Source organism: Nomia melanderi, chromosome 6, assembly GCF_051020985.1.
Source record: "Nomia melanderi isolate GNS246 chromosome 6, iyNomMela1, whole genome shotgun sequence".
NCBI lineage: Eukaryota > Metazoa > Arthropoda > Insecta > Hymenoptera > Halictidae > Nomia > Nomia melanderi.
The window spans coordinates 12,973,350-12,999,160 of NC_135004.1; the positions used below are offsets into that span (position 1 = coordinate 12,973,350).

The 25,811-nt window shown below is 37.9% G+C and overlaps 1 protein-coding gene and 1 long non-coding RNA gene across 6 annotated transcripts in view; one reads left to right on the forward strand and one right to left on the reverse strand.

The window, feature by feature from the left end:
• LOC143174628 (uncharacterized) overlaps positions 1-25,811 on the forward strand; it is a 140,638-nt gene that overhangs the window by 42,164 nt on the left and 72,663 nt on the right. For all 4 annotated transcript variants that reach the window (XR_012998822.1, XR_012998825.1, XR_012998823.1 and 1 more), the window contains exon 3: positions 5,138-5,199. This is a non-coding gene — a long non-coding RNA (uncharacterized LOC143174628). The remainder of the gene's footprint in view (positions 1-5,137; positions 5,200-25,811) is intronic.
• Kank (KN motif and ankyrin repeat domain-containing protein 2 kank) overlaps positions 1-25,811 on the reverse strand; it is a 92,274-nt gene that overhangs the window by 41,495 nt on the left and 24,968 nt on the right. Inside the window, exon 1 of one of the 2 annotated variants that reach the window (XM_076368523.1) lies at positions 3,282-3,510. The exons of the other annotated variant lie outside the window; for it this stretch is intronic. The gene's annotated coding sequence lies outside the window, so the exon portion shown is untranslated. Of the gene's footprint in view, positions 1-3,281; positions 3,511-25,811 lie in introns of those variants that run through there. 2 annotated transcript variants of the gene reach the window in all.

Consider the following 25,811-nt stretch of genomic DNA (forward strand, 5'->3'; position numbering starts at 1 on the left):
TTCATATAGAAAACGCTTTTGTTCCTAAACATTCATCGTCCTCAGTTTAACTTTCAAATTAACGTCACTCAATTTATCTTCAGTTTAATGCGACATTTTAATAATTTATATGGAAACTTTAAGAAGTACTGAAACTATTTATGCGACACAATTACGATATGATTAATGACTGCAGCGAAAGACGATAAAATACACAGTAATTAAGATAAAATTGACTGTCCCCGACGTGGGATCGTAAAGGGTTAAAAGAGCGCGTCAGTAACGATATGCCGTCGTCTCGTGGAAATATCCGACATCTTCGGGGCCATCTTCGCTCTGGACCGGTATTCATCTCACGAGCGAGGATTACTTCTTCGAATCGAACCGCTCGCGAAATGGAAACTTGCGGCTCGTTGCGCGGAGGTTGATGTAACCGGTCGCAGCCTTGGATCCGCGATCCAGCGAACGACGCTCGAGCGATGAAAAACGACCTAGCGAATTTATCTGCGAAAAGTTAATCTCTACGAGACGATGGACGAAATGTCCTCTAACACTTAACTCTTTGACAATCGAGCATTTAAGTGCTCCTGCGAACTTCAAACGCGTTCGATGTGGATCTTCGCGTCTGCTATTAATATTTCTCTACGGTCATTCGTAAAACCTGGAGACAATTATTAACACTAAAACTACCAGGCAGATCAAATGACCCATTCCTGATTTCTTCTTCTTGTATTAAAGATGAGAGATCTTCGAGAAAGTATTAAAGAAATTAGGAATACGACAATTAAAGTTTCAAGAGATATATTCTTGGAGGCGCTATAAAGTAATTTCAGGAAGTCAATTTAATTAATCGGTAGTTTTAGTGTTATATCATTTTAATTTTATATGATTTCAAATTCTTATTTTCAAATTCTCATATTCAAACGTTAAGGGATTATGTTTACCACGAATCAAATTTTATATTTTTTTCAATGTTGTCTCGAATGATTTGGAAAATTGATAATTCGAATGATTGATAATTTAGAAAATTGATAATTCGAATGATTGATAATTTGGAAAATTGATAATTCGAATGATTGATAATTTGGAAAATAGGTAGTTGGGATATTTGATAGTTCGGAAAATTGATAATTCGAATGATCGATAATTTGGATAATCTCTGCTGTACTGTACTCTCGAAAAATTCTACAGCTACAAATTTTATATTTTTTTCAATGCTGTCTTTATATAAAAACGAGATTTCTCGTTACCAGTACGCAATGTGTTAATATGACCTAAAATCTGATTTATTTCGAACAGAAATATCAAAGCTTTTTCAAAAGGATTTATAAGGAATTCTTAAATTGTTAAAGTATTGTGATTCTAAACATGAAATTATGTCTTACTGAAATTTCGAATCTCCGAGAATACGTGTACCAATAAGTGGTTCGCTGTTCCAAAAATTGCTCAAGTCGGATGTACTTAGCGTCGTCACGACCTCCGGACGCAAAATGGCGCAGTGACGCAAGCGGTGTTATTCGGCAAGCGGCGGAACGCGTGAAAAGTGGGTTGTAATTTTCAACGCCCAATAAACATTTGCTTTACGCGATGAGTCGCTCGCGCTCCGGGTCGCGATCCGTTTTGTTATGACATTTCAAAGCGCGTCGACGATAATCGTTATCTCGAACAATGCGTCATGTTCAAGAACGATAAAGCATCTAAGTGGTGAATATATGACGGGATCCGCGGGATGTTTCCCGTCGAATTTTCGCAGCTCGAGCAAAACTTTTCCTTCGGATCCTTTGATCGAGAGCGCCGATCAGGATTCGCGCCACGGACGTTACGTGAGCCGGCAACTTGAATTTTCCGGTGGACGCGAATTTTCACGTTGACCCGTTGACACATTGCGCACCGGCAATTTTCGGAAAAGTGAGTTGCGCCGATAGCGATTTTTAGCAAGATCAACTTAAGGTAAAGTGGGGTGAGTGCATAAACGGGCTCTTATTAGTACATTTATTCTGATTAATACATTTGTTCAAAAATATCATTTTTTAACATTTAACGTTGTACCATTACTATTAATATATTTTACATCTTTTTATATTAGGACATCATTTCATTTACATAATTTGATATTAGACTATTTTCATTTTGTATATTTTTCTTTAACACGTCGACTGCCACGAGAATTTTCAGCATTTTTTATGTTAATACTTTCGAAACTACCGTACTAGACAAAATGACTGGTTTCGATTTTTTGTTTCGCAATTATTGATATCTTGAAAGCATAGGATATTCGAAATGATCTTGAAAATAAATAGTTTGAATACTATAACAACACTTGAATACTATAACAAATCTCGAAGAAACTGAAAAAAGGTGTTCTTATAATTTTTATAGAGATTACGTATTAATCGTGTTAAGTGTTCAGTGGTTCTAGGTTAACGTGACGTATTTATCTGTAGCCTTACGAGCATCGATCGTGATAATTTAATCAACGATTGTCGCGGTTTTTAGATACGAACGCTGGCGCCTTGCAAAGATAACCTGGAATTAAATATTCGCTGACGATGAAAGTGACGATCGATTTATTCCGATTCAGTCGCCGGAAGTATTATTCAAGCAAATAAATCAGCAAAATACAAACATCTCTGGAATTATTCAAAATCGAAGGGAAAACGTGTAATGAAAATACCACAATCTACACATTTATCAGCGATAATGAATTTCTCCTAGATAATCAATTTCAAAGATCTAACGATCAACATTCACTTTCTAAACGAAACTCTATCCTCCATCTCATCTAAGATACAATCTTAGTAACCAATAAAAAAACCTGTTCACAGTACTTTACAAAAAGATTTGCAATCAATATATTAGCCCTTTGAGGACGAATGTCGTTTTGACATCAAGCTTTTGCGAATTCGAAGTTGAACAAATAATTTGCTCAAATAACAAGAGATCAGTGATTAGTTTCCTTTTCCTCTAGTATTTAAGATCTCAATATACAATTTAATTTCCCTTACGAATAACAGAATTATTATACTTCGAATAATAAACATCTTAAAATTTCCATGTTTATAATTCTCATAGCACCAAAATAATGTATATTTCACTACAATCAAACACACGTTTCAAACATCGATCCTCACGAGTACATCGATTCCGAATACCTCCGTCTCAGATTCCCAACGATCCCCGAGATGCGTCTAGCGCAGAATTCACGGATTAAACGGAACAGAGGCCGCCCGAATGGGAAGTACCTACGCGCGTCCCATTTCCGCGTAACGATCACCGCGAGATTACGAAAGGATGCGACTCACGTGTGCTGGAAATCAGAGGGAGGCCGGTAGACGGCCGCCGTTGAATGGAAAGTGAAGTCAACAGCTCGTCGTGCTCGGAAACCGTGGCCTAATTCCGGCAAAATGAAGCCCCGGAGCGAGGCGCGCGGGCACAAAACGCGAAGCGGACGGGACCGCACGGACGAAATTCCGCGCGCGGTTTCGGCACCCGCGACAATGGCTCGCGTGAAATCAGTACCAGCCTCTGGCAGCGTTAAAACGGATCGATAGCCAGGCCATGCTGGCCCCTGATAAGCCGACGAGCTGATAGCCACTCCCGTACACCGCGACAATGCGGTTGTATAAACCCGGCCGATCGCCGCGGGCGACAAATGTGCGTGCCTACACGCGCGCGTTCGCTGTGTGCGGAAAATTTCATGATGCCCCGGCCCACGTTCGCCATCTAATCGACCGTGAATCCCTTTGGAATCCTCGAACGGACCGGTAAATTGCCTCCGAATACCTGTTGCTTTTCTAAGCCTATTTTCGGTTGTTTCTTTGAATGTACGCGTTGTTTAGCAGAATTTTGTTTGATTTTGTATTTTAGAGGAGGTTTGTTACGTATTGACCGCTGTAATTTGTTTTTCGATGGTTGATAGATATACTTTGTCATTAACCCATTCGAAACCGATTGCACACCGTGTACATTTGCAAAATGAGCGTCAACGTGTTAATAATTTATTAAGAAAAGGGAAAAGTTCTGTGGGTATTCTATGTGTATATTTGTTTTATAATATAGTAATGACAATTGAAGAATATTTCGTTTGAATTAAAAGGAATCGAGTGATATTTATGTTAAACTCGATTTGAGATTTGAAACAGTCTTATGTGAAGTGTTTTGATTGGGTATGTAGATTTGTGATGAGTATTTGTAATTATGGAAGATTGGTAGATAGTTGGAATAATATAATTGATAGTCATTTGTATTGAAGGAATGAACGCAGCTTTCAAAGTTGGAAGTATCGCATCAAAAGCCATAATTACTTAAGAATCTTGATAATTATTAGAGCTGGAATAAGATTATCAACAATTACTCTTCAATGAATTCAATTAATCGATAGGTAGTTAGAACAACATAATCCTCTTCATTTGAATCGCATAAAAAATTATAGTTAACTGCATATCTTGACAATTATTTTACCTGAAACAAGATTATCAATATCTACTTAATTTCCAATTTAAATAATTAAATTCAACAGATCGGTCGCAAAATCGCAAATATCGTGAAAAACGGGAATTTCAGGATCCGTCTCATTGTATTTATTCCCCCGTTAATGAAACATTAAATTCCATTTATTATACGAACACATTTCCCGAGCAAAAACACGCGAGACTTTTCCTCGCTCCGCACGGAACATTATACCGCGCCGCATATTGATATTTATGCTCTCCGATCGGCAATATTCCGGAACCGCCCGTAAACAATAGAGCAAACGCGTAACAATCACTGCCGCGTTATGACGTCCCATTGCTGCCGTCGGGGCGTCGATGCGTTTCCACGGGACGGTCATGGTCCCCATTGTTCGCGCGATTTGTTCCCCGCGTTAGTTATGGGATTGAGCCGATATTGAAGTTTACCGTTCAACCATGGCGCGGCCATTTTGAATATACAGGTCGGTTCATTTAACGCCATCATCCTTATCGTTCTACGAAACCGTCCTCCATCTTGAAATTACCCTACAATGGAACAAAGCGATTCTATCTCCATCGTAGCCATTTCCTAGCCGTTAAACAGAATTTTTAAACGAGCTCATTCGCGTTATAGTAAATCTTAAATTGAATTTAACGAATGAAGATATTTTCAAATTATTGTAAACATTAAATTCCTTTGTTAACAGATAAAGGAGCTCATGAAAAGAGGAATTATACAAGGACCAGTGAACTCAATTGTGATCGGCAGGTGAGGGAGAATATTAAATCTATATTCAGCCTCAGAAAGCATTTCGCTTTATTGCGATTGATTCGGTGACAACTATAAATGAATAAGGATTCACAGTTCAATGATCAGCATTATTTCATTAGAGGGGCAGCCGGGCAACCGAGGCTGAAGGATCACCGATGATTATATTCATTTCCCTTCCGTCGAAGCTTGTACACGGGGAAAATTGGTAATCCATGACGCGCGAAGCTTCATAGTTTTCCGTTTCCAAGCTCCGATAAATTCCAATGGTTTTCAATTTTTAAGCTCTGATAAATCTCAATAGTTCTTGGCCTTCAATCTCCGGTATTCAATCTCGCCCTCGGACCTTTATCGAACGATCGAACACAGGAGTAGCGATCGGCCGGGCCGTTTCATGAAACCGGACCCGCCAATCGGAATCCCCGCGCGAATAGTTCGACCGGCTGAAATTCGTGCGTGTAATTACGTGACGTGTAATTAAACTCTGCTCGGGCGCGAAAGTATCACGCGAGAAAGAAAGCATAGGAAGTGCACGGGTCGTAATTAATTTCTTGTTTTCCTGCCGCTTAATTCCACCTTGTTCCATCGCGATGAATTTTCCTCTATTTTTCTTGCCTCGGAGTTTTATGCTCGCCAAGGGACCGCGATCTAGCATGTCGGTATGAAAGTTGTGGCAAATGAAAAACTCAATTGCTCAATTTGCTCGACGACGAACGAAACGAACGAATTATTAACATTTCGTTGGAAGATGGACTGCAGAGGCCTCGTCTTCAACTTCCTTAGGGTTGATGAGGTTTCTAATTAAACAATGTTAACCCTTTGCACTCGAGGGCCTTTCAGTCGCCATTTGCTTTGATCAATAAAATGGTGAAATTTAAAATTCAATATTAAATTTTATTTGATGTATCGACATATGGAACGTCGAAATAAAATAGTTCTGTTAATTTATGCAGGGTATTTCTTTATGTTAGTTGTAAAAAATATAATGAATATTTGTTGAGAAAGGTATTCTCGAGTGCAAAGGGTTAAACTAATTTTATAAAATAATATTAACCTATGCGCTTGAATTCGATTTAAAGATTTGACAAAGTCTTGGACGAAGAATTTCGCTTTCATCTATTTTACGTGTATATACATTAATTTTATTTATTAATCGTTTTTGAACGATTAAAAGAAAAGAACCTTGTATACCTAATGAAACCAGATTACCGATGTTTTGATGTCATTAGCAATTTTGAAGCAATAATTTCTCGACATGCGTGCGTTTTTCCGCGAGAGATTAACCCTTTGAAGACTATTTATAGCATACGAAATATATAACAGTCTCAATTCTCAAATAACAGAGAAAAAAGAAACAATGTACTCATCGTTCGCTGTTTCACTAATTAAATTGTTTGTATGCAACTTAGTATTACGAACACAAAAGTTTGATCTGATCAAAGGGTTAACATTTGCACTCGAGGGGCCTTCAGTTTCCACCCGATTCCCGCAGCAAACTGATAAAATATTCAATTCAACATTAAACCTTACGTAATCCATCAACACAAAACATCGAAGTAAAACAGTTCTCTCTTACTTTACATAAGATAATCAATCTTGAAAAATATCGTTAATATTTAATCAGAAAGTGACGAATATTTATAATGAAAAATATTATCGGTGCAAAAGGGTTAATAATAATATTAACACGTCGAATGCCGCACGATTTCATAGTACAAAATACTTGAAACGGAAAAAATATAATATAAAATCATTCGATTGAATTGCATTGTTATTATTGCAGGTTCATCTAGCTGAATGTCACCGCATTAGTCAGCATTATTTATAACATAGAAATGTTTTCAAATAATCATGGTTTAACCCTTTGCACTCGGGAGGTGACTCAGCCACCACTTGATTTGACGCAGTAAAACTATAAAACATAATATTTAATATTGAACTTTGTGTAATGCCTCAATATGTGAAATATTGAAATAAAATAGCTTTGTTCCTTAATATACTTGTTTTCTCTTCGAGTAAATTTCAAAGAATATCGTCTTCGCTTCGTCAAAAAATATTAAATATTTCTAGTTTGAAATTTCCGAGTGCAAAGGGTTAATTGAGTGAACTCGATTTGGTCACCGGTGACCCATGGCATTCAACGTGTTAAACGATTCCAAAGTAGAACGAAGTCGATGGTGGAAAAGAAGAGTACGGGATCGGTATAATCCAGGAAAGGGTTGATGAAACTACACTTGACCCTCGATTTACGCGGTAGTTTTACGCGCAATCGCAATTTACGCGATCGGAATTTAGTGTTGTCTAAAATGTCATTGTTATTGTTTCTTTTGTTAAGTAAAACGAATTCACGTGGAACGGCATTCAACGTGTTAATTACTACCCACTTACTAATAACCATCTCTACCATGAATAACAAAGCATCCTACATTTCCCTCCATCTCCATCAAACTATTTTCCACGAAGGTAGAGATCATGAATAAACGACCGCGTCTGCTTCAGCGTTCCACGTCGCCCGAAGGGGGTGGGCGAAGGGGAGGATTCTCCGGTGCTCGAGCGGCATTATCACCCCGGCGCAGCGCGATAGGAAAAAAGCGAGAGACTCTCTCTCGCGAGAGCGTACGAATATAGAACGGGGCCGTAGGGGGGGGGGGGGGGGGGTTGAAGATAAAAAGTCGCGTGCCCGGTCAAAGTGCCGGCGGAGATGACGAGAAGGATCCGTCCTGATGGAGATTAAACACCGGCAGGATCTCCAGGCGAGATATCTCGGAGGAAGCACTTAAAGCTCCGCGGGTGCGTGTAAATCATACACCTAACCGCGGCCGCCTCGTTCCTCCCCGCTCCGCCTCGGCCGACTGGCTGGCTCGCGATCAGTCACTCCTCCGCGCGAAAGTATAAACACAGGATCGTTGCGCTACCGGTCGGAGAGAGGTCGCTAGTTGACAAATTACACGCCGTTTTTCTAGTCCTCCTTCGCTGCGAGTCGCGTGGGTGGCCTGAGTGTCAAGGTTGCCGAATTAAAAAGTTCCCTCTGGTTTATTGATGGGCGGCGAGCCTCGAGGGAGACGGAAGATGGCTGCTTTGGGAAACATTTGTTGTTTGTGGGAAAGTTTATTTTGGTTTGTGAGATTTTTAAGGGTTTGAATATGGAGATATGGTTGAAGTAAAGGATATATTGTGTTATTGAATTAACCCTTTGCGGACTGTCGACATTTCGGAGGGATGAAATGTTCATATTTGGAAGATTGAGTCGCTGGCGAATGATTTAATTGCTCGGACAGCAAGAGATTAGCATGTAGTTTCTGTTTTTACTATTATTTGAGCAGTTAATGTATAATTTAGCTTCATCTGTTGGTTTTTTACATTTCAAAGAATCTTCGTCCGCAAAGGGTTAAAAAGTTCGTTCTGTTTCATTGATGGGGGGGAGCCTTGAGGAAGATGGAAGATGGCTGCTTTGGAAAATATTTGTTGTTTGTGAGATTTTTAAGGTTTTGAATATGAAGATATGACTGAAGTAAAGGAAGTATTGTTTTTATATCACTAGCAGATTTAGATAGTCATGTTATCTGTTGACTCTCGATGGACCGGAAATATTTCAAGTTGACTTATCGTCAAAATATACTGTAACATAGATAATGAGAAATTTACAGAAGTGACTTAGCAGGATACTTAATGTGTTCATTGTAAATATTGCAAGAATAACACTGATAAGAATAATAAAATGATGATATCGAGCCAGTAAGTAAAATTGCCATGCCGCTAACATGGCGGCTTTACTCTGTGAAGGGTTAAAGCAGATACTGTGACAACACTGACACGTTTCCAAAACACCATCGCTCCGATAGCTGCAACTACCTTGCCATAACACTCCATTAATTCTTATAAAATAAATTTCGATTCAATGACGAGTGAGACTCCTGATGAAGATTTCTAAACCAATTTAACAACAATTAATGTTGTTCATTACCCACGCATCAAAACAAACGAAATTTCCACTTCAAGAATGGAAAATTTTGCTGCATTTCTTCCAAATAGTTGATAGCAAAATGTTACACAAGCTTAGTAGCGGAAGTAAATTGAAATTCATAAGCCACATTGTCATGAACTCAATTCTATATAGCCTTAATTTCTTCAAATTATTACGCACAACCCTCGGAGTACATTTGCATTTTCTATTTCGCGACTCAAAACGTTTACTTCGACATTCTACGATCTCAAATCCCCAATCATCCTCAAAAACCTCGATCGTTTCATCAATCCAACATCGAGAAATTCCAGAAATCTCCGATCGCCAATCTTCACCAGAAAATCTTTCACCGTGAACTTCGCACGGTCACGAAAATATCTAGAATTCCCGGAGATACGCGCGGGTGTTGTTTGCCGAGCAAACACGGTAACGTGGGAGTTTTAAGGAGGCAGCGATCACGCTCGTAAAGCGGCGAGGGGTCGCTTCGAAATCTGCAAACCGTAAATTCTCTTTACACGCGTTCATTGAGTCCCGGTGTCGCGCGAAGCGTGGGGTGCGCGCGGAAAATCTGCTCGCGGAGATCGTGCGGCGATCGCCGACTGTCGCGCCGCGGGACGTTTGATGGCCCCGGGGCCATCGCGTTTAAACGATCCTCTGGATATTATACCGCGCACCACGGTAAATATAATGCGCGGCGGTGTAGCGGTCGCGCGTACTCGCCCATTAAGGCTTTTCTCAATGAACGTACGACGAAAATACCCGCGGCGGCGCACCGGATGACGACCGAAACCCGTAACGTATTTTTGTCATCTTCTTCGCGCGCCGCGCTGCGCTTCGTCAGTTTTTTCACCCCGGTACGAAAACAGGAAATGCTTTTTGGCCGTTGACAGGGAACGCGGCCGAATAGCGTGACCTTATCATCGTTTCGAGTGTAGTCGCTAATTCTTTCTGTGGAATGCTTGTTGTGTGAATATCTGGCATTGTGTAGTTGTGTTATATGTAGTTTTATACTGGTTTGTGTTAGGATGTTTGTTGATGGAAGAATATGTTTTTGTTGTTTGGTGAAAAGTTGGAAGATTCGCTGGTTTCGTCTTTAATTAGTAATTCACTCAATTGAACGACGATTATTTAGAAATATTTCTATATTATAAATAATGCTACCTAATGCGGTGATACACAACTAGATGAATGTGCAATAATAATGCAATTCGATTAAATGATTTAATATTATATCTTTTCCATTTTCTGTATTTTGCTCTATGAAATCGTGCGGCGTTCAGCGTGTTAATACTCTTGGATCATTTTGAGTAATTTCGAAGTTTAGGGAAATTATAGAATTTATATTCTTTTTCTGCCATTTGTATTGACTTTTGTCTATTAACCCTTTGCACTCGGAAGTTTTCAGTAGAAATATTTTAACACTTTCTGATGAGATAAAACTAACTCGAAGAGAAATCACACGTGTATTGGAGAACGATGCTATTTCAATATTTTTCAAATTGGTGCGTTATATAAGTTGTAATATTAACCTTTTGTGGACGAAGATTCTTCGAGATATACAAAACCTTCAACAGATAACGCTGAATTATATGTGAAATACTTAATTAATATAAAAAAGGAAACTACGTGATGATCTCTTGCTGTTCGACTAACTAAATCATTCGTCTGCACTTAATCTTCCAAATACGAAAATTTCATCTCGCCGAAATGACATTCGTCCGCAAAGGGTTAAATATCAAATTTCATAGTTTTACAATGTGAAATCAGGTGGTGAGTGTCACCTCTCGAGTGTAAAGGGTTAATCTTATACTTTCACCTATAAAATCATTGTATACAATTACATCATTCAAATTGATTCCTAAAGAAAACATATGATTTTATTCACGAATCAAATGACCCGTATCGACACAGACAGACACATAAAATATCGGCAAACCTATTAATAAAAATTCCATATCGACAACATCTAATTTTTCAATACTCGAACAATATCGTTCCCATAATGTCACGCCTACACTAATTTCAATAAATATCCCCCGACATTTGTACACTTCAAACTCACCGTTGTTTCACCCTCGAAACGCTTCGAAAAATCCCGATAACGATCGCATAACGGGCAAGATTTATTCCGCCATTAAAACGTTCGAGCAGCGCGTAAACCACATCTCCGGCGTTAAACGTAAAATTAGTTAATAACGTTATCCGAGGGATACTATTTTCCACGACACTATCGTGTCCATCGGTAACGATCCGCCATTAACAACCGAGCCTAATCGGCTCAGATCTGCGTTCCTTAATTGCGATGTTTGTGTAACAGTCCACTGACTTTCTGGCCGATCCTTCGCACGATCGGTCCGCGGGCAAATGATTTCCCCCGAGCGGGGACAGACAGAAATCGAAGTAGCCGGCCGATAAATTAAACCCCGGCGTTTAACGATCCTTTTGATCCTGGGAATTCGCGTTTTCTCGCCATCCGGCGATCTTAATCAAGCCGGCGCGCGCACCATTTATTCCGGCACAATGAACGGCACACGTTCAAGGATTTCTCGATACCCGATACACGCAGCGGCACGCGATTTAGTTGAGCGTGAAATTGATCTCTCTATTTCTCCCCCCCCCCCCCCTGCCGCCAGCCCCGATAGGATATAAATAGGAATTAGTCTCGGCCACTGAATATCGTTATTGACGACGAATAAATCTGAATCGACGAGACCGTTTTTTTTTTTGCTCGGATCGCGATTTAAAAGGAGGAAGCGTAACGCAAATCCTGATTCATACGGCGCACGGTTCCGATCCGCGGGCTCGCTCTTTACCGTCCTCTTGAATTCCGCGATCAAATCCTTCCGGAGCTAAACAATTTATACGGAACCGTCGGCCGATCGTTAAGGACCTGAATAATTCATCGGAAACAGACGTTCGATACCGATGAACCGAATCGATGGACGAACTCCGCGAAGTAGCACGAACGCTTTTTCGAAGGATGGAATACAAGCGGTGGAGATTAAGTGTGTTCAATCGTTTTAATTGCAGAAAGAATAGCGTTGGTTCGATTTTTTCTAAGTGTATGAAGTATGTGTGCAACCCATGGATTTTTGTGAAAGATTCTTGTTTGGAATTAGGATTGAAAATATGACTGGAATTAATGCTTTTTTCTTCTTTTCTTGTAATCGAGGAAGTTGCAAGTGTTTATTTTGGAATTTTAGTAATGAGTTTTTACTCGAGTTTTAGCTTTGACATTTTGTTAATAAATTTTCATTCAAACTTTTACTTTGAAATTTTAGTAATGATTTTTACTCGAGTATTAGCTTTGACATTTTATTAATAAATTTTCATTCAAACTTTTACTTTGAAGTTTTACTAATGAATTTTTACGCGAGTTTTAGCTTTGAAATCTTATAAATAGATTTTTACTCGAACTTTTACTTTGTAATTTATCTAACGAACTCCTACTCCAATTCTAGCTTTGAAATTTCATTAATACATTTTCATTCAAAATTTTACTAATAAATTTTCATTCAGACTTTTACTTTGACATTTTAGTAATGAACTTTTACTCGAATTTTAGCTTTGAAATCTTACTAATAGATTTTTACTCATATTTCTACTTTGTAATTTATCTAACGGTCTCCTACTCGAATTCTAGCTTTGAAATTTCATTAATACATTTTCATTCAAAATTTTACTAATCAAAAACTACTCTTCATCATCCACTGCGCCAAAGATACCAATAATCCAAAGTCATGCAACAACACAAACAAAAAGATTCTATTCCTCATTTCGAACAGTAACGACGTTCTCTAATTGGACTTCAAACCGTTTCGTCACTCCGCGCCGCTCCGACGCGCTCTCCTAGATTACAAGTCGCCGATGACGAGTAACGATCGGGCATTGTAAATAAACGAGCGAGCAAACCGAGCGCGTCGTTTTATTTTAACGCCGGAAGAAATTAGAGTGTCTCCTTAGCGTATCGAGCCGCGGTTAATTATAGCGGGGCGCAGACCGCTCGTATTTTTAAACCGAAAACATTCCCCGCGGCAGAGGGAAGTCCGGCAATGTAAACTTTGATCGACGCGTAACAACGCCGCGAATTGTCCTTTTTCCGCGCACGGCTATCTATAGGACAGCCGGTATCTGAAGGACGAAAGCGCGCTTTGATCGCTTTCTCGCGCCACGGCCGGGCAAAAGGACGCTCGAAATTACCGCCACTTGTTCGCTCGAAATCGCTAACGAACCGTGGTCGATCCACTGCAGCGCAACGTTTAACGAGAAAATATTAGTTTGCTACAGAAAGCTTTTCCCCTCCTTGATTCTTCGTTTCTTCTCGTTTACGTTACGTTTACGTTACCGTTTAGTTTCAAGGTAGGATTTATTGATTTTTCAGAGCAATTTGAAATTTCCAGAAGGAAAGTTGTTGTTTTTAACCTTTTATATTTTAAATAAGGGTTATTTAAAATATACGAAACTTAAGGCAGATCCTGCCGAATGACGCATCGATTGCTTAAATAATAGAGAAACAGGAAAGAATTTACTGATCTTTTGCTGTTTTAGGAATTCAGTCATTTGTTTGAAGCTTAGTATCGCAAACATGAGAGTTTGATCTCGGTAGAGTGACGACATTCGTCAGGAAAGGGTTAATAATGGAATAATAAAGTAGGAACAGATAATTTAATAGAATTTACAGTTTATTGATTTTTCGGAGCAATTTGAGATTTCCAAAAGAAATGTTCTTGTGGTTAAATAATGGAATAATACAGTAGAAACAGATAATTTAATAGAACTTACAGTTTACTGACTTTCTGGAGCAATTTGAAATTTCCAGAGGAGAAATTGTTTCTAAATAATGAATTAATAAAGTAGGAACAGATAATTTAATAGAACTTACAATTTACTGATTCTCTAGAGCAATTTGAGATTTCCAAAGGAATAGTTCTTGTATTTAAATAATAAAACAAAGCATGATTAAATAATCTAACACAATATTAAAAAATAGAGTTTAATAACATAAACAGAAAAGCACTGCAACATTACACACAATACTCCAAAGCAAATTAGAACTTCCCAAGCAATAACAACAAAATACAAACATCTAACACAATAAACAAAATTTATCAATATAAACAAATGAAAAGGTACTGCTACAATCAGTGGATAGTTCTCAAAACATCAATTTACAAAACACGTATCCGACCAGTAAGAATCACGGTCATTAAGTTTCATTGAATTATTCAGTCGCGTCGTAATTCAAAGCCAGCCCCGTTAACAGCCTAATATTACACGGGGCAACGAGGCAACAGATGAAAAAAACGGAGAAAAAAGAATCGTGGCGAGTGACTGCGGCTGCATTATGCGGCGCCAAACAAGGCGACTCGCCGTGAGCGTGCATTTATGAAAAATTACGGGATACAATTATGGCGCTGCGTCCCAGAATAAAACGACGGAGCGGAGTGCCATTGCGTCGATATTAACACTAGAACTACCAGATGGGTCAAAATGACCCATTCCTAATTTCTTCTTATAGAATTACCAAAAAGACAGCAGATGTTTCTCTGAGAAATCGTTACAGAAATTGATTCATCAATGCGCGAACTGAATTATAAACCAATTAAAGTCTCGATAAATGCATTCTTGAAGTTTCTATAGAGGAATTTCAAAAAGTAATTCAACTGCAGGTAGTTTTAGTGTTAAGATGTTTATTATTCGAAGTATAATAATTATTTGCGCACGAGGATTTGTTGAAGTATTGAAAGCGTTTCGTAAGGGAAATTAAGAAGCTGATCTAGTATAGATATGTAATCTCTATAAATATTGTAACAATAGATTATTTTCGGTTTCTTCGGACATTCATTATAGCATTCAAGTGATACTATTTTCAAAACCATTTCGAATATTCAATGCTTCGAAGATGAAACTGCGAAACAAGAAAATCGAAACCAGTTTTGACTGCTACGTAATTCTAAATTATAATTCTATGACTGGCGTCAAATAAAAATGTTTAATAACTTGAATAACTAGATTATAGTGTGACCTAATAATCGTGTAATAATTGATAATTATTCCTTCTTATTTTTGCTACAAAAGAATAAGAGATACATAAATGAATTTTTTCGTGGCAGTCAACGTGTTGAAATATAAACCGATTGAAATCTTAATGAATACAGTTCTAAGTTTCATAAAGAAATTTGGAAAGATCAGTCTAAGTAGTTCTAGTGTTAACCTGATTCGACGCAGCAAACTTTCAAATTTTCAATTCAATATTAAACCTTGTGTAATGTATCAACACATGAAACGTCGACTCTCAGTCACCAATTGATTTCCTACAGTAAAGCTATAAACATTGATATTTAATATTATATTTCATATAACGTATCAATCTGAGAAATATTGACGTAAAATAGCTTTGTCCGTCAATTCACGTGAATCTGTCGTCAAGTTGGTTTTACAAAATATTGTCATCTCATCAGAAAATGTTGAAATATTTCTAGTGAAAAACTTCGGAGTGCGAAGGGGTAATTTACATAAGATAATCAATTGTGTTAGTTGCGAAAAATATCGTTAATATTTAGTCAGAAAGTATGGAATATTTTTCATGAAAAATAGGGTTAAATGTCCCATCGTTAACCGTGCGCCGAAGGAACGACGATAAGCCGGGGCGGAGGCTTGATCGCATTTTGCATAGATATTGTCGGCCGAATGAGCGACTTCCGGCCAGCTGTAGGCTTCGGATGCGCGATCTCCAATCGCCTCGTGCCCGCCACACGTGATCTTCTCAATAAAAAGCACCGTTACCAGCGAATATGCCCATCCGCGTCGTCTAACACGCCGGTTACGCAAGATCGGATAAGTAAAATTGTTTTAATCGGCGAGCTTTATCAATTAACTCGCTCGACGACCCGTGCGAGTGGTGTTTTTCTTTATAAATTCACAACGAGATGTTCTTGAACCTGTGATGTGCTCGTTTTTGACATTTTTACCATTTGGTTTGATGTAGCGAGATTGTAATGATGCTTGATGGCGATGTTTGTAGAATGTCATTATTGGATGTTATCACGTTGTTGACCGATCACGAGTTAAGTCGTGTTTTCATACCCGAACGTTGGCCGGTCACGAGTTAAGTCGTGTTTGCACTTGCATTAGCTATTTTAATTTTCGAAACGCAAGGCAATATGGAATATTGCAAAAGCAAAATATATAAAGTTATATACGAGATATGCCGAATGTTTCATTTTAATTCATTATTTATGAATAAAGTACGTTGAAGTTTATTTAGATTGTTTCAGTTTCATACTTGATTACAGAATAATAACCGGTGTAAACAACAATGTGTTTATTGTTATGTGTTATTATGTATTTATAGTTATGTGTATAATAACAACAATGTGCTATTATGTATTTATGGAAAATTTGGAAGTGCAGAATTGCATACGACACAAAAGAGTACACAGAATATCTAACATTTAGTGTTTTTCGTGACGTTTGTTAAGAAAAACCATTTTTCATTGTAATTCTGCTTTTCTAATTATGTTCTTGGAAATTTCAATTGCATAAGGATCCTCAGTCTAGTCATAAATGAAATGAAATAATTCGGTCTCTTTGTTCGTATATTATATGTATTTATATTAGTTGAGAGAAGTACCATTAATATTTCATTAGAAAATATGACGAAGAAAGCTTTTGATTTCAAAGGGTTAAAGACTCAGTTCTGTGATTTTGAAACACTGTATGTGTACTTAATACAGGAATATGATTAAGTCTTTGAGATTCTCCATGATTTTTTTAGGAAAATTTTCATTGATCCGTATTTCGATAAAATTTCATTTTATTCATTCGTGGAACACCGTGTATGATGTATAATCACTTGATAATTAGGTTTTATAGATCGCTAGGATTCCAGAGATCCTAGGTATAATTATGTAAACGTCACAAGAAACCTCGGGGGCGGTACCCGCGAATTGAAGCTCGTCAGTTCGCGGAATATTAAATACCAGGGATAATATCATTCTCCAGAGGTCTCATTAACGAGCAGATTTTGATTCGTGCTCTTCAATATCCGCGGGAGGACGTCGTTATCGGAACTAGGTACAAGGTAAGTTAATGAAGTTCCTGTTTCGTGTTGATTGGTTACTTGCCCCGGCTCTTATCTCTGCTTTTCAGTTCCAGGTAAACGTTGCGCGTACTTAGAATAGAAATTTTCATAATTAAATCCTCTAATTACGTAGAGCAGAACACAGCTAAGGGTATTCGAAGCTGAGACGTCAAAATTAATTAGGCAATACGAACGCTCGTTTCTCGTATCTCGCACTTTTTGCGAAAAAAAATTCTATTTTCAAATCAATTAACATCAACATTCATCTCAACACAAATTAACTTAACGAAAGGTTCAAACAATTACCAAAAAAAGAAGCATTTCTCTATTAATAACCTTTCTCCAAAGAAATGAAGAAAATAATCAAACTTCATTTTACAAGATTAATCAACGTCACGATTCCCGTCGCAATATTAATAAGTTGATTGTAATAGCAAATTTCCGTAGCAAAGCTAAAAGGAAACAATTATTAATAACTCGCTACAATTACCCTGTTATCTACTTATTCACATCATTAAACATCTGCATTCAACGTCAGTCCTATAAATTATAATTACTTTAAGGTCATTTCAAAGCTTCAACCTATAGGATTGTCCCCGCAGAATCATTAAACCACAATATAAATTAATAAAGGGAAATACAAAAAATGGAAAAAATATATTAAATCATTTAATCGAATTGCATCATTACTATTCCACATTCATCTAGCTGTATGTCACCACGTTAGATAACATTATTTATAATATAGAAACATTTTCATATAATCATCATTTAATTGAGTGAACTATACTAATTCGATTAGATCGAGGGTCACCGGTGACCCTAATGACATTCAACTTGTTGAAAGCTTCACCCAAATGACTAACTTAACACTAGAACTACCAGTCAAAATGACTGGTTTCAGTTTTTCTGTTTCGCAATTATTGATACCTTCAAAGCACTGAATATTCGAAATGATTTTGAGAATAAATAGTTTCACTTGAATACTACAACGAATGTCTGAAGAAACCGAAAATAATCTACTACAATACTCACAGCGATTACGTTTCAATCGTATCAAATGCTCGGTGGTTCTAGTGTTAAAAATACAACTGCCCAGTTATAATTGATAATTATCAATCTTATTTCTCTGGAAGAAAATCCGAGCCACCCGCGTTGACGGGCGGACAATTACACCTCGAGCCGGCGATCTGTTCGCGACAGGAGCGGATCGGCATCGATCTCCGGAGCGTTCAATTAAAACCGAGGAACTTTCGACTGCGTTACGCAACGACGAATTTCTCCCGGCGACTTCTGGCCGGAGAGCTCTGCGGATTAATTATGCCGGCTGCCCGACTCCGCCGAAAATCCTCCGTTTATTTTCTCCGTCGCCGGCCCGTTTCGCCGTGTACGCGCGTCCGTGTGCTCCTTTATTGGGCCTGTGACACCGGGGCCTGATGCAACCGGCCGCGAAGGCGTGAGCCGCGTGGGCGTGCGCCGCGCTCGCTCGCAGTGTGGGTGAACAAATGTAAGGGGTGCTTGGAAACATCCATACACCTGCGACCTGCGACAATCTCGGCCACCTTTCTTCTCCTCCGGCGCTGGCTGCCGGGACCCCATTATTAGACAGCGGATTTTTATGCAAAATACGGGTGTCCCGGGTGTTAGAGACGCGGCGGCTAAGCGGGGTTGAGTGACTTCTTTGGATGGGGATTTTCGTTTGGAAATGGAGAAAGTACTTTGGAATTCTTTTGGGAGTGGATGTACTTGGGAGTTGGGTGTTAGGTGTGCTTTGGAATGTTGGGGTGTTGGAAATGGAGCAAGTGGACTTTAGAGTGTCGGTGAGTTGATAATGAACTGTACTCTGGAATGTTGGGCTGTTGGGAATGAAGCAAGTGTACTTTGGAATGTTGGGATGTTGGGGTGTTGGAAATGGAGCAAGTGGACTTTAGAGTGTCGGTGAGTTGATAATGAACTGTACTCTGGAATGTTGGGCTGTTGGGAATGAAGCAAGTGTACTTTGGAATGTTGGGATGTTGGGAATGAAGCAAGTGTACTTTGGAATGTTAGGATGTTGGGAATGAAGTAAGTGTACTCTGGAATTTTGATGAGTTGGAATGAAGTAAGTGTACTTTGGAATGTAGGTGAGTTGAAAATGGAATAGGTGTACTTTGGAATTTTGGGATGTTGGAAATAGAGTAAGTGTGCTTTGGAATTTTGGTGAGTTGCAAATGGATTAAGTGTACTCGAGAGTGTTAGGCTGTTGGAAAATGGAGCAAGTGTACTTTGGAATGTTGATGAGGTAGACATGGAGTAAGTGTACTTTGGAATTTTGGTGAGTTGAAAACAGAGTAAGTGTATTTTGAAATGTTGATGAGTTGGAATGAAGTAAGTGTAGTTTGGAATTTTAATGAGTTGAAAATAGAGCAAGTGTATTTTGGAATTTTAGTGATTTGAAAATAGAGCACTTGTACTTTGGAATTTTTGTGAACGTTTGTTTGCTATATGGTTGGTGCATTGGTATTTTATATGTATAGTTCGTTATTTGTTTGTTAAGATTCCGGATTTTTATGGGTTTGTGATGAATTTGGGAATGTATAAATGGAAAAGGTGTAGATGTAGGAATATATGTAAAATATTCGAAGTTTTTAGTCATTCTGTATTACAATTATGTTTGTTAGGTATCTCGGAAAGAAAACAGAAGTTGAAATTACGAGTAATCTCTCAACACGTTGCGCTAAGTCGATCATTTAACAATCTTTCAGAAGTCAAAGATGAACGTCAGAGGTTAGCATTAAAAGCGACTGGTATCTAACGCTTCGTAAAAATGAGGAAAAGGCTTGTTTACGGTTACGCAATCGTATTATTGTACCAGGCGCGTGAATAAATATGATCGAACGGTGATCTATACGATTTGTGGTCTCATCGATTCAATTACGAATCAACAACTCATGTCAAATAATCTAATATATTAATTTCCTTTGGAATCATTGTTCAAATGTAAATGATTCAGCTATTGCTTTATCGTTATTGATTCCTGGATTTGACAGAGTTTGTCATTTCCCCAACTGGGAATGTCTAGTATATCCCCAATCCCAGTCTTCTATAAATTAGTGAAACACACTTTACACTTGATTCATGTTAAATTAATTGCGTAATGAATATTTGATATAAATTTTACTTCGACACTTGCATGTTCATACACAAATATCCCATCAAATGTTTATCTTAAACTACTCGAGCATTGGAAACTGGTGCAAATCATTGATATCTCTTGAGGCAAGACGCCGACTCTAATCAAGAAGTTGTACAAGTAAACAAACGCGATTAGTTATTAGAATCCAACGTATTCGAAACTTAGTTTCAATAATTGGTAGGAATAATGACAAACACTACAGGAAACAGAGCTTTGCCTTATATCATCTTTGATAACTCTTCTCGGTAGACCTACTTTATCATTGTCAACCTTCCATATAAACAAATAATCATGCAATAAGCATCTACCAAATTTCATCTTCCATCATCTATTAATTTCTCACATCTGATTAATTTTAATATTCCTCTCAATATTACCTGACGTCCATTATTAATTTAAATAATATCAAGGTATCTCCAGGGCATTATCCCATCATTTGATGTTTAACTTCCATTATTAATTTAAATAATATCTTGGAAACCAGTTAATATTTAACTTCCATTATTAATTTAAATAATATCTTGGAAACCAGTTAATATTTAACTTCCATTATTAATTTAAATAACATCAAAGAATCTACAAGACATTATCCCATCATTTAATGTTTAACTTTCATTATTAATTTAAATAACATCAAAGAACCTCCAAGAAACCATCTCATCACTTAATATTTAACTTCCATTATTAATCTAAATAACAAAGAATCTCCATGAAACCATCCCATCACTCAATATCCAAATTCCCTGCACACCTTCCAACCTGCTACATAACTTCGAACACACAAACATCCAGTCTAACCAACTCCTCGAGTCACGATGAATTCTAACAGACTGTTGACCGGCAAATTTACTCAGAAACTATCCCATATCACCGGTTATTATTCCGCAGTTACATATTCCAGTGAAACAATCTAAATAAACTTCAATATACTTATACACAATGAATTGAAATTAAACTTTGTACATATTCTTTAGATAACCTCGAATATTTTGCTTTTGCAATATTCTATTTTAATTATAATATAGATTAATTATTAATATTAATTATAGATATACTATTATTAAATATATTACTTTATTATTAATATTAATAATCTCATTGCTTATTCTATATCGTTTCAAAAATTCAAATGGCTAATTTTCAGAAAACTAAATCGAGAGGATGGCAATTTTCGCTGAGGTCTTATATCACTATCTATAGAAAAACTCAGATATATTGTTATGTAACATATTTTAAATAGATAATCAATTCGACTGAAATCTTATATTTCTTTCAATACTGTGATAATTAGCGAAGTTGCATAGCTGTCTTTATATAAAAACGGAATTAACTCGAGACAGGTCAACAACGTTTGGCCATGAAAACGCGAGTTAGCTCGTGACCGGTCAACAATGTGCCAAGATTGAAATTCACGTGTCAAGGGTACAGGTCCGACGCACATGTCCCACCCGGTACATGAGAGCGAGCATAAGAGCCTCACGTGGGCTCACCTATCAGCCTTTCTCGTTCGCCCATGCACATTACGCACACGCGTGCGCGACATGAATAACACACGACCCGGTTCTCGCGATCATACAGGCATATTCCTTTAAGGGCCTTAAAGACCGACAACCGGGAACATTTCGCGCTCTCCATATACGAGCCGGTGCCTCGCGGATTCCATTAGACCACGGTGACAATTTCAAAACGCGGCGCCGACACAGTGTTGTCCGCGAGCCCCGCCACCGATCCTCTCCGCCGCGGAATCATTTCACGGGATCAGTCGCGGATTTTTATGGGGGACGCGCGTGGGAGTCGCGTCAAAGTGCCGCGATATTCTATGACATGAAACGTACATTCCACAAGTTGGCGGTTTAACGAGCGATACCGGTCGCTCTTTATTTCTCCTCGTTCCTGTCTCGTTTTGCGGCGATCTGGATTCAGTTCTTTTTTTAGCTTCGAGCTTTTTCATTTCCAGATCGTGCTCTGTACCAAGCCGAGAGTATTAGATGATTTAACTCCGCGGAAGATTCTTCGAGATGCACAAAACCTTCGAGAGATGAAGCTAAATTATATAACCCCTTGCCCTACAATATCGTGTCAAAGTGATGCAGATTTCAAGTAGAATTTGAGAAACATAAATATTATTGAATTTGTTTTAATGCGAATTACATATTCCTCTGTTGTCAACGAGTATACCTTAGAGCACACGTTGACAGAGAATGAGACTGGAATGTTTTCTTATTTTTAAGAAAGTATTAATAATAAGGTAGTTAGATTGATAATAGTTTAGAAAGAAATCATAGGGCAAAGGGTTAATTGCTCGAATAACAGGAAAAACAGAAACTACATGCTGATCTCTTGCTGTCCTAGTAATTCAGTCATTTGCCTGCGACTTCAAAGTATGAAAGTCGTTTGCATGCGACTAGTCTTTCAAATATGAACGTTTCATCTCGTCGAAATGACATTTGTCCGCAAAGGTTAACACTAACTACCAGATGGGTTATAATGAGCCATTCCTGATTTCTTCGTTTTGCAATTGTTAAAGATATAACAGATGTTTCTCTGAGAAACTATTAAAGAGATTGATTTAGACGAAAACTGAATTGTAGATCAATTGAAGTCTCGATAGACACACTTTTAGAGTTTCCATAGAGGAACTTCAAACTCAATTGAACGTTTAAGTTTTAGTGTTAATTAGGGTAATCATAGTTTAAGAATTGGTAACTGAGAAGCATTCAGTCGCACATCTTCCTTTACAAAACGAGTAACTTATAAACAACTTTCCACTATTAAAATCATTTTCCATAAACTAATTATCAAATGTTTCACCAAATTTTTCAACCTTCCACTAACTTTGAAATACCTTTAACACGAAAAGCAGGGACAATTATTATTTGGCGTTGCCATCCCCGCAGTGCACTATTATCAACTTCATTACGTTATTAAACATCTCCAATCGACATTGAATATCTTGCATATTACGTTTACTTTTAAGTAACTCAGAAGCGTCAGTCATCGATGACTGATATGGCACTTGACGCGTTAAATACCACTTATTCCTCCTATTCCTCACCTCCATTCCCATTTCCAAGATTCATTCCCATCATCAATGAACGTAACACGTTGAACGCCGCACGATTTCATAAAGAAAATACACAGAATGATAAAAATATAATATTAACCCCTTGCTGACGAAGATTCCTTGAAATACACAAAATATTCAGCAGATGAAGCAAAGTTATATATCAGTTACTTAAATGATAGGAACAACAGAAACTACGTGCTGATCTCTTGGTGTTCGAGTAATTAAATTATTTGTTACGACTTAATCTTTGAAACATGAAAACTTCATCTCGCCGAAATGTCGACATTCGTCCGCAAAGGGTTAAATCATTTAATCGAATTGTATCATTATCCACGTTCAACTATCTGAATATCACTGTATTCCCTAGCATTATTTATAACATACAAATATTTTCATATAATCATCGTTTAATTGAGTGAACTATATTCGATTTGAGCAGGGTTCACCAATGACCCGGTGTTCAACGTGTTAACAAAGTTAACCCGAAAAACCGAATCCCGCGAACGCGCAGTATCGCAACAGGCGTCGGTTCGCTAAATGAAAATCGAAACGTCGCCGCGTATAAATAACGCTGACACAAACCGGCGAGGCCGATTTTCCTTCGAGCGTACCGGAATCCCGAACGACCGTCGAGTATTTTTGCGGACGTCCACTAAACCGTGTTTCGCCCGAAGTAATACGTTCCCGGTAATCTTCGCTCCCGAATCTAACGACGACGGTGGTATTCGTAATTTAAACGCGGAACACGTTCGCCGGCCTCTCGCCGAAACCAGATCCGCGGGTCCGAGCATCCCTGCAACGCGAAACCCACGCGACGGATCTTCATTTTTTTCTCCCGTTTACCCGGCGCGCGTTTGATATTCCCTTCCTCCTTTTTTACCTTATTCAGTTTCCCAGTGGCTCCGCTATCCCGATCATTATCCTCTTTTCACCGTCGTTTTTGCGCCCAGTTCACGGACGCCGGTTGCTTTTTTTTCCCCCGCCGCCGAGCGTTCTTTTGTCGAGCGAAATCTCGACTCTCGCAGCGGCGTCGTAAGTGGATTATAAATGTTTATAGCCGGCTACGTTTTCGTGGGCCAATCTGACGGAAGCGGGAGCGGGAGAAGGGTTTATCCCGTTTAGGGATTTATCGCGTGAGGGATGCGAACGTTTTTATTGAAAGGCGACGATGATTTCGGGCTTGATCTTGAATTGAATTTTAGCTATTGGAAATGCGAGGCGTTGATTATATTGATATATTGTTAACACATTGTTGGCTAATTTTCGGAAAACTGAATTGTGCGGATGGCAATGTCACTATACATAGAAAAACTCAGATATTATATTGTTATGTAATATATTTTAAATAGATAATCAATTCGAATTAAATTTTATATTTTTTCAATGTTGTGAAAATTAGCGAAGTTCCATAACTAAGTGTCTTTATATAAAAACGAGATTCGTGCGCTGTTTCGTCTTCGCATTGTACGCTGGGTGAATTTTAGCTATTGGAAATGCGAGTCGATTATATTGATATATTGTTAACACATTGTTGGCTAATTTTCCGAAAACTGAATTGTGATGGCAATTTTCACTGAGGTCAACTTATGTTACTATACATAGAAAAACTCAGATATTATATTGTTATGTAATATATTTTAAATAGATAATCGATTCGAATGAAATTTTATATTTTTTCAAGGCTGTGATAATTAGCGAAGCTGTATAGCTAAGCGTCTTTATATGAAAACGAGATTTCTCGTTACCGGTATTCAATGTGTTGACACTTTGGATGCCATGAGGTCGCCGATGACCTCAACCAAATCGAATTACTATAATTTGTTGAATTAAACGATGATCATTTGGAAACTATCCTGTATTGCTGGACCTTCAATAATAATAACGCATTTCAATTACATAATTTGATATTAGATTATTTTCATTTTGTATATTCTTCTCTAACATATCGACTGCCACGAGAATTTTGAGCATTTTATATATTAATACTTTCGTAACAATGTTAAATGATACTAAGAATAATTACTAATAATATCACAGTACTAATGCTGCACTATTATCTAGTTATGTTACTAAATATTTTTATTCGACGTGAATTTACTTGTCATTGTTCTCAAGCGAGTTAATGTAAAACTAACTAACAATTAATTCTTTGCGGACGAAGATTCCTCGAAACATATAAAACCTTCAACATATGAAGCTAAATTATATATCAATTGCTTAATTAATATAAGAAGAGAAAACTATGTGCTGATCTCTTGTTGTTTCACTAATTAGATCATTTGCCCATGACTTATTCTTCCAAATCTGAACGTTTCATCTCACC